Raw genomic sequence first — 14,195 nt, 5'->3', positions numbered from 1 at the left:
AACATGCAAAGTTATATTTTCGAGAACAATATCAATTAATATTTCAAATTTTTAAATAAAACAAAATTAACAAAATGATGTAGGTATAGCGAGATATTTTGAAGTAACGGTATTTTTGAATTCGTTTTTTTATAGTCGTATATTTTATTTTTTTTTTTTTTACTTTTTGACGGAAAAATTGGCTGTCTTAATTTTAACGTAGATTACAGTTTGGGAATGTAATAAATTTTTGTAAAATGTTGAGAATGTGCCGACACGATGCTCTTGTATCTTGACATGTCCGACTCATCTTTGTGCCAGTATGTGCCATTTATTATGTTAACTACACTAACCGGCACAAAATTCCGCCACCCAAAATTTTTGAATATTTAGAATGGGAAATAAGCCACAATATTATTAAAAATTGTTTTAAATAGTTAAAATTGTAAAAATGCCACAAGAAAATAGCTTCAGAACAACACCAAAATTTTTGATTAAGTTTGACAATCTATATCTATAACTATCTTATTTGTACTCCGATTTTCAAGATTCTTGCATCAGTTTGTAGGTACATGTATTCTGTATTGATCAAGTATATTCAAATGGGAAATAAGCCACAATTTTACCTAAAAATGATTTTATTAATGTTTCGACGCCCAAGTCGGGTGTCGTTGTCAAAATACAAAATAATACTAAATAAACAAAAATGTTGTTGCTTAGTAAAAAATTCTTCTAATAATTTATTTAATCTGACTCATTTATATCGGCAATTCAGACACGTATTATACATTTTAAAGTAGACGACTTTAAAATAATATTGCCAATATTAATGAGTTGCGTTCCTGGGACGACTTTACTAAAAGATAGTTCATTCGATTACATGAAATCAATCCCAACTCAAGAATATCCGCCACAAAAAATCATAGCATGTGATCTGTCTTTAAAAAGACAACCAAATGCAACGGTGGCACTGAAATTCTCGCGTTAGAGATTCCATAGTAAATCACGAGGGAAAACCAGGAAAAACCTCGTGATACTATCCCGACATCGTAAGTATTTGGGTTTACATTTAGTTTACTCTCAAAACTAATACCAAATTCTGACTTGATATTTTAAATTTTAAATAATACTAAAATACTAAATGTACTAACTCGATATGTTACTGATTTACTAATTGTGGTATTTTATTTCTATTGACTTCCTCCTTTAATATGGGTAACCACATCCTACTGCATTCTACCGAGGAATTTGCGACACAATTGGTTTCATTTAGCATAATTAGAGCCGCTTCTTTGATTTTTCTCTTTTTACTATCTGCTTCCTTTAGGACTATACTTGAATCTCTCCACTGAACTCTATGTTCATTATCCCATGCGTGTTGACAGATTTGAGATCTATCAAATTCTCTATTTTTTATATAAGACTGATGTTCATTTACTCTAACGTCTAATGGTCTTGACGTTTCATCTATATATTGGATCGAATGGAACAGAACAACTTAGAACGGGGTCCTACAACATTCACAAGAAATAATACGAGGAAAATATCAATACCATATGTAAAAGGACTATCCGAGAAACTTAAAACAATAGGAAATAAATTCAACATATCAACAACATTCAAAACAACAAACACATTGAGATCTATTCTATCTAAAACTAAACCTAACAGTGAACAAGAAAGAGCAAAGAATTGTATTTGTAAAATACCTTGTGAATGCGAACAATTTTATATAGGTGAAACGTCAAGACCATTAGACGTTAGAGTAAATGAACATCAGTCTTATATAAAAAATAGAGAATTTGATAGATCTCAAATATGTCAACACGCATGGGATAATGAACATAGAGTTTAGTGGAGAGATTCAAGTATAGTCCTAAAAGAAGCAGATAGTAAAAAGAGAAAAATCAAAGAAGCGGCTCTAATTATGCTAAATGAAACCAATTGTGTCGCAAATTCCTCGGTAGAATGCAGTAGGATGTGGTTACCCATATTAAAGGAGGAAGTCAATAGAAAGAAAATACCACAATTAGTAAATCAGTAACATATCGAGTTAGTACATTTAGTATTTTAGTATTATTTAAAATTTAAAATATCAAGTCAGAATTTGGTATTAGTTTTGAGAGTAAACTAAATGTAAACCCAAATACTTACGATGTCGGGATAGTATCACGAGGTTTTTCCTGGTTTTCCCTCGTGATTTACTATGGAATCTCTAACGCGAGAATTTCAGTGCCACCGTTGCATTTGGTTGTCTTTTTAAAGACAGATCACATGCTATGATTTTTTGTGGCGGATATTCTTGAGTTGGGATTGATTTCATGTAATCGAATGAACTATCTTTTAGTAAAGTCGTCCCAGGAACGCAACTCATTAATATTGGCAATATCATTTTAAAGTCGTCTACTTTAAAATGTATAATACGTGTCTGAATTGCCGATATAAATGAGTCAGATTAAATAAATTATTAGAAGAATTTTTTACTAAGCAACAACATTTTTGTTTATTTAGTATTATTTTGTATTTTGACAACGACACCCGACTTGGGCGTCGAAACATTAATAAAATCATTTTTAGGTAAAATTGTGGCTTATTTCCCATTTGAATATACTTGATTATAAAAATGACACAAGAAAATAGCTACAGAACAACATTCTGTATTGATGTCGTTTGTTATTATTCCGGTAACAAATTTTTTTTGTTTAGATGGCATTATACGAGGGTCAATGGAAGCGTTGTATTTTCTCCTAATTTTAAAAGATTCTGTGGAAAAATTGGAGGGCTGATTTTGTTTCATACTCCTTTTTTATTATCCTGGAGGTATCACTAAGGTTTTGTTTTTTGAATTTTCCGAATATCACTTTTCTTGTAAGTGCTGTAAATAAAAACACTGCTTTGATGGTTTCTAAATAAAAATATCAAACGCACTAAAATTAACAAAACAAAACAAAATTAACAACAAAACAAAACAATTAAATAGCGGGTATGTTCACCTCTTGCAGCAACGACTGCTCGCATTCTGTTTGGCATCGAATAAAGATGTGTTATCCTGACCTGAGAAATAGCCCGATATTCCTCTACCAGGGCCAAAACTGTGCCAAATTTTCTGGAGGCCTAGGATGACGGCGAATAGCTTTTTTAATTCATCCCATAAATGCTCAATAGTATTGAGATCTGGGCTGCATGCAGGCCATTCTTATCTTATCAATCCAACCTCTATTTTATGAGTCCTTCAGTGCTTTTATTATTTACAAAAAATGGTACAGCTCTTACAAGAAAAGAGATATTCGGATAAATCAAAAAACAAAATTTTAGTGATACCTCCGGGATGATATGACAGGATTATTAAACAAAATCAACTCTTCCATTTTTCCACAGAATTTTTTAAAGTTAGGAGAAAATACAACGCTTCCATTCACCCCTGTATAATGCTATGCAAGCAAAATTTTTGTGTTACCGGAATAATACCAAACGATATAAATACATGTACCTACAAACTGTTGCAAGAATCTTGAAAATCGGAGCACAAATAATAAAGTTACAAATTGTCAAACTTAATCAAAAATTTTGGGTGGCGGAATTTTGTGCCGGTGAGTGTATATCTGGTTGGTTATATAATTCTTCAAATTCCTGGTTGGTTCTCACTCTGTAAAGTTCTCTGGTGCCATCCTTAAGGTGAAACAGTAGCGATCAACAGGTAGCGAAAACGCGTTCCAAGATTGCGGCTGTAATTTTGAATATTTTTTCGAGATATTTGGCACACGTATTCGTAATATAATAAAGAATGGCGGTACAGAGCCCAATTTAAAAAATAAATTAATATGTGGAAATTACTCTGTAATTAAGAGGATCGGTACGTATTTTCGGCTGCAATGCAATTCAAATGGGATTCATTTTTTTCGAATCCTGAGAAAACTAATAAGTATTTTTGAAAAATTTAAACGCAGAATGAAAGATCACGTTATTAGCGAGAGCCGAAAGTCCCTGAGAACTTCTATAATGTTTATTTTAATAAGTTACAGGAGTGAAAAACTAAGAGAAAATTTAGTGTGATTTTTAATTTCAAATATATCATTCAAAATAAACTTTTTATTTATTCTAAGGGACTTTCGGCCCTCGGTAATAATTTAGTCTTTCATTCTGCGTTTAAATTTTTCAAAAATATTTATTGGTTTTTTCAGGATTTGAAAAAAATAAACACAATGCCGTGGTAATATTTTCCAAATCTATCTTTGTCTTACAACGCACTCGCCGAATATAATATTGTCAGCATATATTGTCAGTCAGACACTGACAATCAGTGACAATTTTAAATATTTGACATTGCATCGGGAATATGTTGAGTTATTGATTAAATATTATTGAAATATAGTGTATTTGATAAATAATTGATTTAAGACGTGAACTTAATAAAAAGTTGTTTTATTGTGTATTATTTGTGGAAGATCCAAGCAGAGAATACATCAGGATAATATATTCTGTGATCCAAGTATTTTGTTGTTAAAGATGTTCAAAATTGTAAGCGTTCCAAAACAATATATTATTAAAAAATCACTTTAACACTTTTCCTCTTTTCTCGTTTGAGTATTAGTCTTTGTTGTACAAATAAATTATTACAATCACTGAATACATAGTTAGTGAAAAAATTATCACATTTATTAACTGAATTAATAATTTCCAATTATAAAAATAACAGTTATCCAAGAACATTCAAAACCCATCTCTTGAAATTAATGATGACATTTTCAAGTAGAATGACATTCTAGTAATGTTTACATATCCATACCAGTGTGAATTTTACTACGCGTAATTTGCCGTGTAAAGACAGAAAAAGTAGGGATACACGTAAAATATTTGCTAATTATGTACCCATAGCCTTAAATACAATATTAAAAAAACGAGCCTGTACCGCCATTAAGAAAAACAAAAAAATACACTTTCTTCAAATAAACTTTTTTATCCGATGCCTAGATTTTGTGTCATTTTGGAACTACTAATGAAATAAAAAATTTTAGTAGTTCCAAAATGACACAAAATCTAGGCATCGGATAAAAAAGTTTATTTGAAGAAAGTGTATTTTTCTGTTCTTCTTAATGGCGGTACAGGCTCGTTTTTTTAATATTGTATTTAATTACAGAGTAATTTCCACATATTAATATATTTTTCAAATTGGGCTCTGTACCGCCATTCTTTATTATATTACGAATACGTGTGCCAAATATCTCGAAAAAATATTCAAAATTACAGCCGCAATCTTGGAACGCGTTTTTGCTACCTGTTGATCGCTACTGTTTCCTCTTAACTGCTACATATATTCCTCTAAGAATTCTTCTTTCTGTGATTGTTAAGCAGTTCTCATTTTGTTTTGTCATTGTCCATGTTTCACAGGCATACGTCATTCTAAGTCCAAATGGTAGATTCCTATTTTCGTAGAGCTGGATACATTTTAGGATTTTATTTTTTGTAACGCAAACCAACAACGATTTGCACTTTGTATTTTGTTTTTAATCTCTCTTTATGAGTAATGTTGTTGACAGAGGTGATCGTAGCTCCCAAATGTTTAAGCTGATGAACCCTTTCAAAGTTGTACTGGTCCATTGTATAGTACGTTCTTTAAAGGTAAAATATTGCAAAACCTCTCAAATTTTAAAGAACCGCTTGGATTGACATGAAATTTGGCATACACATAGCTAACAAGTCAAAGAAAAAAAGTGATATTGTGCCGATGTGTGCTTTTACCCTAGGGGTGAGTTTGACCCCTTTTTGGGGGTGAAAATATATGTTCGAAATAAGTCCGGAAATGGATAAAATGACTAATTCCAAGCAACTTTTGTCCTATAAAGTTTTTTCGCCAAGTTAATAGTTTTCGAGTTATTTGCGAGTGAATATGTTAATTTTTCTACAAAATAACCACGTTTTCAGACGGTTTTTCGCAAATAACTCAAAAAGTAAGTATTTGGTCGAAAAAAAATTCTTATCAAAAATATAGCACGTAAAAAAGTGAAAAACATGGTGTATATATTAGGTCACTATACCTAGCAGAAGCAGAGTTATAGTTTTACCACTTCACAAGTTTTTTACTCACGTATGTATTGATCATATGATCTGTAAGTTTCATCGGTTCAAAGTCCTTATTTTCGAAAGAGCTGTAGTTAAAAGGGCTTGAACGAGTCACTTATCACGAGTGTAATGCAAATTTAGAAACACCGAATCTTAACCAATTTTTGTCATAAAGAAAAACAAAAAAATACAAAGTATTCAGTATCTCTAACAATTTTTAAGTTATTCTGAAAAAATACATTTTTTTTAAATTTCACTTTAAAACCCAATTTTTTCAAAAATAAGCACTTTGAATCGATGAAACTTACAGATCATATAAACACAACATAAGTAAAGTAACTTGTGAAGCGGTAACGATTAATTTTATTTAAGTTGCTAATTGGGGGGTGATCTTCCTGATTCTTTTTTGCCAAAACAAAAGGGACCAACTTTATCTTGAGCGTAACTTGCTTAGATTTGATGCTAGAATTTTTTTTATAAAAACAGAAATAAATCTTTTTTTAAACACTTTAAAAAAGTTGTAATGTGTTTTCCCCAAGAATGCTTCATTATTTGGATATTTCACATTGAGTTATTTATTCTATTTGGAATTTTTCGAATATGAACCTATTTTTCATTAGCTATAACTCTGCTTTTGCTAGGTATAGATACCTAATATACACACGTTTTTTTTTCACTTTTTTATGGGCTATAGTTTTGCTAAGAATATTTTTTTCGACAAAATGCTTACGTTTTGAGTTATTTTCGAAAAACTGTCTAAAACGTGGTTATTTTGATGAAAAATAACATATTCACTTGCAAATAACTAGAAAAGTACTGATTTGGTGAAAAAACTCTACAGAACAAAAGTTACTTAAAATTAGTCAGTTTATTCATTTCGGGACTTGCCTTGGACATATATTTTTTCACCCCCGATATGGGGTGAAACTCACCCCCAGGGCAAAAGCACACATCCGCACCACATCACTTTTTTCTTTGACATGTTAGCTACGCCGTATGCCAAATTTCATGTCAACCCAAACGGTTCTTTAAAATTTACAGCAAAAACCGTGAAAGAATGTACTAGTAACGTTTTGCCCTATTCTGTCTCGCTATTAACAAAATTCCTCTCGCATCTCAAAAAACTGATGCTATTTTTATAAATGCCGATTTCTGGACATGAACTCGTTCCGGAGCTGACGAACCAGGTTCACACCACTCTTTAGCCTCTTGTTTTGATTCAGGATCATGGTTATATATCCAAGTCGTCTCATCCATAGAGATGAATTGACGCAAAATCTACTTTAACCCTTCGAAAACGCTCTAAATGTTGGTGAGAAAGTCGCAATCGAATGTGTTTTTGTTCCGTTGTTAGCGAATGCGGCACCCATTGTGAACAGAGTTTTCTGAAACCCAATATCATTGATTATAAACTACCCATAGATACCTAACTCTAAGGTAAAAATGAATTCAGTGTTAAACTCCGACCACTTACACCTCTTTGCCCCTCAAGCCTAAGTACTACCTGACTGTATGGTGGCGACATTAATTGAAATCTTTGCCAAGATTGAAAAATAAATTTGAGTTGCCTGCTCAGGCCATTGTCTAGTGCAGCGGTTCTCAACCTTCTTGAGTGATGTACCACCTACAGTTATTTTTATTAATTTTGGTACCACCTATATTTTTAAATTGTATTATCAATACTTACTAAGTACTACTATTTTAATTTTTTCTTTGTTTTGTGTACCACCGCCAATAATTATATGTACCAGCAGTGGTACATGTACCATAGATTGAGAACCTCTGGTCTAGTGCAATAGACGACAATATAAGGGTGACATTCAGCATTTTCACAAATAATTTTAACGTGATTGTAATCTCTATTATGGAATTCCGATTTTACTTCAGAAAAAACGCTAAAAATTGATTAATGAAAACAGTAGAGGTTTTCTAAAAATTATTTATTTATCAATACACTACAAAAGAATAACAAAATATAAAATACATAATTAAATTAGCAGTGATAAATTACATGTCATGTAAATTACCTTTTTGTAACTTTTCAAACAAATTAATTTCCAGAATTGATGCAAACTAAAATATTTCAAGCTAATATACAGAATTTATTTCCAGATTTAGTCCATGCACTCACGGTAAAATATTGCAAAACGTCTTGATTTTAAAGAATCGCTTGGATTGACAATGAAGTTTGGCTTGCGACTAGGGAACATCCATAAACTACGTCGTTGAAAAGGGGGAGGAGGGTCTTTGCTTACGATGGTATACGACAGGGGGGTGGGGGGCCAAGAGTGCACATCCGACGTCGTTTGATGTTCACGAATATAAAAAATATACCCTATTGTAGGATTAAAAAGAATTAGTAGGTATATTACTTTTATCGCATACTTTCATTACGTTTTTATCACTCACAGCCTTAATAATATTGCTAGCAGTTTTGTACAGAATAACAAACAATAAAACATTGTTCTATGTATTTAAACAGACGCTTCTATACAGAACAACGTCTGGAAGCCAGGAATTATACAGATTTACACAACAGTAAATTATTACCAATTTATAAATTTCCGTATAAAACTTTGATAGAAAAACCCAGAATCATAATTCCTAAATATACAGAATCAAATCATTTAAATAATATTTTAGTAAAATCTATACTGAGCGACTTTGTGGATTACACAGTAATTTATACAGACGGTTCTAAAAATCAAACAGGAGTAGGATGTGCTATGTATGTGCAAAATATCCATCAACATAATAATTACAAATTATCTAGTATTAGTAGTATTTTTACAGCTGAGATTATAGCCATCGAAAAAGCTCTAGAATGGATCAAAGAGAATAATATTGAAAAAGCTGTGATAATAACAGACTCCAGATCTGCAATATATGCAATTGAAAATACTGATTTTAGTTCATACAAATCAAAAATTTTATGGGCTAAAGTGGAAGTAGTATTTATATGGGCAAAAGGGCATGCCGGTATACTGGGTAATGAGAAAGTGGATGAGTTGGCCAAAGATGCAATAAAAAAAGGTGAGATACTAACTCACATCTTATCGACAGATGCAATAAATGACGTCAAAGTTAGAATAAATAAAATATGGAAAAAAGAATGGAAAAATATTACAAGCATGTCAAAAAATTTATATTTTTCTTTACATCAAGAACTTCCTCCGCCACCTGAATACATATTTAAATATAACCTGCCAAAGCAAGATATTTCTACTATCGTCAGATTAAAAACTCGACACGGGAAATATGAGGCACATCTGCACAAATTAGGAATAATTAATTCATCAGTCTGTTTTTGTGATAATGTTTCGATTAGAGATTTAAACCATATTTTCTTGGAATGCAAAATTAACGAGAGATATATAAATCAATTATATTACAATTTACGACAAACACAAGTTCATTTTCCAATTAGTATAGAATATCTACTAAGTTGTCATAAAATGGAAATATTTAAATTACTCATAAACTACTTGAAAGAAACAAATATAATCATTTAAGTGAAATACGTATAAATATAACAAAACTAATAAATTGAGGTAAAAATAAAATAAAAATCTGTGGCTAACGGACTCGCATCCAAGCCATTTTTTCTCTCTCTCACACACACACACACACACACACACACACACACACACACACACACACACACACACACACACACACACACACACACACACACACACACACACACACACACACACACACACACACACACACACACACACACACACACACACACGTCTGGAAGCAATAAATATTAAACTGTTCATTTATTTACTGAATACTCTGTGTGCATTATTCTACAAGAATGAATAGAAATAAAATTCTACTTATAGACTTTTATTTAGCTGCCACAATGTATTTATACTGAATAAAAGAAATGGTATTGAAATCAAAACAAAATAAGTATCAAGATTTATCTGATGCAGTTAAGAAAGCTTAGGAACTCCGATAAAAGTATTGTCTTTTGTCCCAATAAAGCTAGTTAGTTGTACAGTGAATTGAGAGAAAAAAGTACGCGGATATTAATGAGCTACATAGTAATACTGATTTGGATACATTCGTAAATAAACTTTGATAGCTAACTTTAAAAAATCCAGAAATAACATGGAATTAAAAAAAAGCACTAAAAAGGGGGGTCATGAGTTGCAATTGCGACGTCGGTATGCGGGGAGGAGGGTCAACTGTAAACTACGCTTTACGACGGAAGGGGGGGAGGGTATTAAAACTCCAAAATTTTTACGACGTAGTTTATGGATGTTCCCCTAGCTAAGATGTCAAAGAAAAAAAATGATGTACCGATGTGTGCTTTTGCCCTATGGTTCAGTATCACCCCTTCTCGGGAGTGAAAAAATATATGTTTTTTTTTTGAAAAAACTTTTGTTCTATAGAGTTTTTTCACTAAGTTAACACTTTTCGAGTTATTGAAAAACAGGTTCTTATTCGTCAAATTCCATGCTGAATATTTCAACGTGAAATAATAAAAAAAATGAAGCACTTTTCGGGGAAAATTCATTACAACTTTTTTTAAAGTGTTTAAAAAAGGTTTATTTTTATTGAGTTTCTAGCATCAAAAGTAAGCAAGTTATGATCAAAATAAATTTGGTCCCTATTTTTGTTTGTTAAAAAATCGTGAAAATCACCCCCTAATTAGTATCCCAAATACAGGCGGAAGAACGAGGTGATCTTCTTCTTCTTCAAGTACAGTGTCCAAATTTTTAGGCGTGGGTAGCTTCCATAACAATTTGCCGATATCGTTCTCGATCTTGTGCGGCATGTAACAATTGATCTGCTGATAAGCCAGTCCATTGACGAAGGTTTCGGAGCCATGAATATTTCTTTCGACCAATTCCTCTTTTTCCGTCGATCTTTCCATTGGTGACGTGGTGATAACGAGGTGGAACGAGGTGATAAAGAACATCAAAACAAGAAAGCTGGAATATTTAGGCCAAATTACCAGAGGTGCGAAATATGAGATATTAAGGCTTATAATGCAAGGTAAAATTAAGGGTAAAAGATCCATAGGCAGAAGAAGAATTTCCTGGCTGAGAAACTTAATGAGAGTGGTGTAGTTGCAGCTCAGTAGATCTTTTCAGAGCAGCCGCCAATAAAGTACGGATAGCTGAGATGATGGCCAACCTTCGATTGGAGAAGGAACTTGGACAAGAAAAAGAGGATATAAATTTTATTCTGATAGTAACATTGTACTACAAAAAATTGACAATCTATCTAGAAATGGCAATATAGAAGTCAATTATTATATTCTGTGCAAAATAAGAAATTGTATAGAGGTGAACTAAAATCAATATGATCTACTGTTCGATCGCATACTTTTTACATTTAAAAATTTTCTGAGGACTTTCTGGAACTACGTCATCGAAGTTTTATATACCTCATCTAATTTACTTACCGTTGCACGTCATCCGCGCCGTAGCCTGTGACACGATACCAACACGAAATATTTAGGCGGTGGGTGTGTTCTTTTTTAGAATCAAAATGATTCTAAAGGGGAACACATCTACCGCCTAGATATTTCGTGTTGGTATCGTGTCACAGGCTATAGCGCGGATGACGTGCAACGGTAAGTAAATTAGATGAGGTATAAGCAAGTAGTGGTGAGTACCAAATACATTCGATTATTATTTTTCTTTGGCAAAATACCACAAATCCCCAACGTTAAAAATGAATAATGTAAGTACATATCTTGATAAAATGACAGGGAATTTCCAACATATAATTAGTTGAGGCCATATGTCTAGGAACAATCGGTAAAAGCTGAATTAAACAGACAGGATTAGAAAGTTTAAAAAATCACTAATTAGATCATATTTTAAAACAAAGTAAATAAGTATCTTTGAATGTTAATTCTTTTCAAACTAAGATTGTAAAATTAAAATTTTAGGAAAAAACGATATTTATTATTTCTTTTTTTAAGAAGTACTTTCATTGTTGACAATATCGAAACATTTTATTATTAAAAGTCGAGAACAATTAAAAACCACGTTCATATTTATATGAAACTGCTTTAAAAATGAAGGTATATTACTCTTGAGAAGAATTAATATTCTTTAACAAACTTGGTATACGACTCATAATATTTGACATCGGATTCTTTCTTTTTGAGTTTTTAGACTGGGAGATATTATACAGAAGTTCAGCCACGATTTTCTAAGTCCTGCCTTTTGCAATACTGGAAGTGTAGACGATGTACTTACAATCTGTGGAAACATCCACAAATTTCCTGTGATATTTTCCTGTAAAAATTAGATTTTCCCAAAAAATTAAAATAGGGTTTTGCGATGAGTTTCTAAGTCTAGTCCAAGTAATGAAGCTTGAAATAGGACAAAACCTCGCAATTTTTACAGAATGGATCGATTTGCTTGAAAATTTGAAAATAAGTAGTGGATAGTCCAAGGATCAAAATCTATAAGATGCCGAAAGGCGCTTTTACCATGGGGGTGGTTGCCACCCCCTGTTGGGGGTGGAAATTTTTAATTATATTTTGACCGCAAAAGTTGGTAAAAACGTTCATTCTAAGCAAAACATGTTCTATACATTTTTTTGATAAAATTAATAGTTTTCGATTTATTCGCTACCGAAAGTGTTAGTATTATATCGAAAAATCAATGTTTTTAATCAGTTTTCTGCTAATAACTCCAAAAGTTTTCGTTTTATCAAAACAACCTTTCTTAACAAAAATGTACTATTTGAAAAAAAAAACAAAATCGTCTTTTTTAATTTTCTTTAAGACCAACAGTAATCAAGATATACTTTATTATATGTTAGCTCTCCTTTGTCAAATGTTAAATATTGTAGTTTCAAAGTCAAAAGACGGGAAAAATATGCATTTTTGGAGAATAACTTGTTAAAACTAATTTAAAGAATTTAAAAATATATATCTCTAGAAATAAAAAAGAAGTCTCTAGCTCAAAAATTAAATGACTTATAATGAAAAGAATGTCAGTCCCTATTTTTTTCAGCGCAAAAGTGGTCGGAAGCAACCCCGTAATCACCACCCTAATTAAAACTAGTCATTGATCTTATTTGGTCTTATTTATTTATGTATTATTAATAAGTTCGAGAAGTTTTACCGACTTAGAATGATTCGTTTAAAAAAAAAATGAAGTTAACAACGATTAACGAATTTTTGTAGTTTGGAAAAAATGGCCTTTTCTTCTGAATAGAAAGATTAGCATCAGAGATGTGAAAAAATGTGTAAATATTAAATTGTAGCTAATTTAATTTTCAAGAATGTTGTATGAAAAAAATTTTTCTATGACAAAAATTAAGTGAGCTATTGACAATTAAAACTTGTAATAGCATGCAAAAACCACCTTTACCAACCCTTGCAAAGTCACCTTTTTTTGTGACTAAGCATTTTAATAATATCTAATATCAATAGGCTTGTAGATCTTGTAAAAACCTACAAAATTATTTTATACCAAACTTTCTAAGATACAAAATAAAAAAGTTACGGTTAAAAAATCAACATATTTTTTTGAGAAAAAAAAAATGGGGAAATCCAATTGTAAGCATTATAGTGCAAGTTAGCGGTGTTTTTAGGAGTTGGCCTTATTCATTCTTCTTTATTTGTGTATTATTAATAGATTCTAGAAGTTTGACTGGCTTAAAATGATTAGTTTTTAAAAAACTGAAGTTAAAAGCAAATAAAGATTTTTTTTAGTTTTGTAAAAAATGCCATTTTCTTCAGAATAGAAAGATTAGCATCAAAGATAAGAAGAAATGTTTAAAAAGGAAATTATAGGTTATTTAAATCTTAAGAACTTGGTGTAAAAAATTTTTTTCTACGACAAAAATTGAGTGAATAGTAAATGAGTATACTATAGAAGAACATTTATTTTTTCCATACAAAACTAACACTTTCGATAGCGAATAAATCGAAAACTATTAGTTTTATCAAAAAAATGTATACAATATTTTTTGCTTAGAATGAATGTTTTTATCAACTTTTGCTGTCAAAATATAATAAAAAATTTCCACCCCCTAGATGGGGTGGCAACCACTCCCATAATAAAAGCGCCTTTCGGCATCATATAGATTTTGATCCTTGGACTATCCACTACTTATTCTCAAATCTTCAAGCAAATCGATCCATTCTTTAAAAATTGCGGGATGAAAAG

The 14,195-nt window shown here is 31.4% G+C and overlaps 1 protein-coding gene across 1 annotated transcript in view; it reads right to left on the bottom strand.

Annotated features, from left to right (window-relative positions):
- The window catches only part of LOC126881860 (protein zer-1 homolog), a 53,690-nt gene that overhangs the window by 3,589 nt on the left and 35,906 nt on the right, over positions 1 to 14,195 (bottom strand). The gene's annotated exons all lie outside the window — the stretch shown is intronic.

The sequence above is a fragment of the Diabrotica virgifera genome, chromosome 3, assembly GCF_917563875.1.
Source record: "Diabrotica virgifera virgifera chromosome 3, PGI_DIABVI_V3a".
Lineage (NCBI taxonomy): Eukaryota > Metazoa > Arthropoda > Insecta > Coleoptera > Chrysomelidae > Diabrotica > Diabrotica virgifera.
This window is presented reverse-complemented; position numbering and strand designations above follow the sequence as displayed.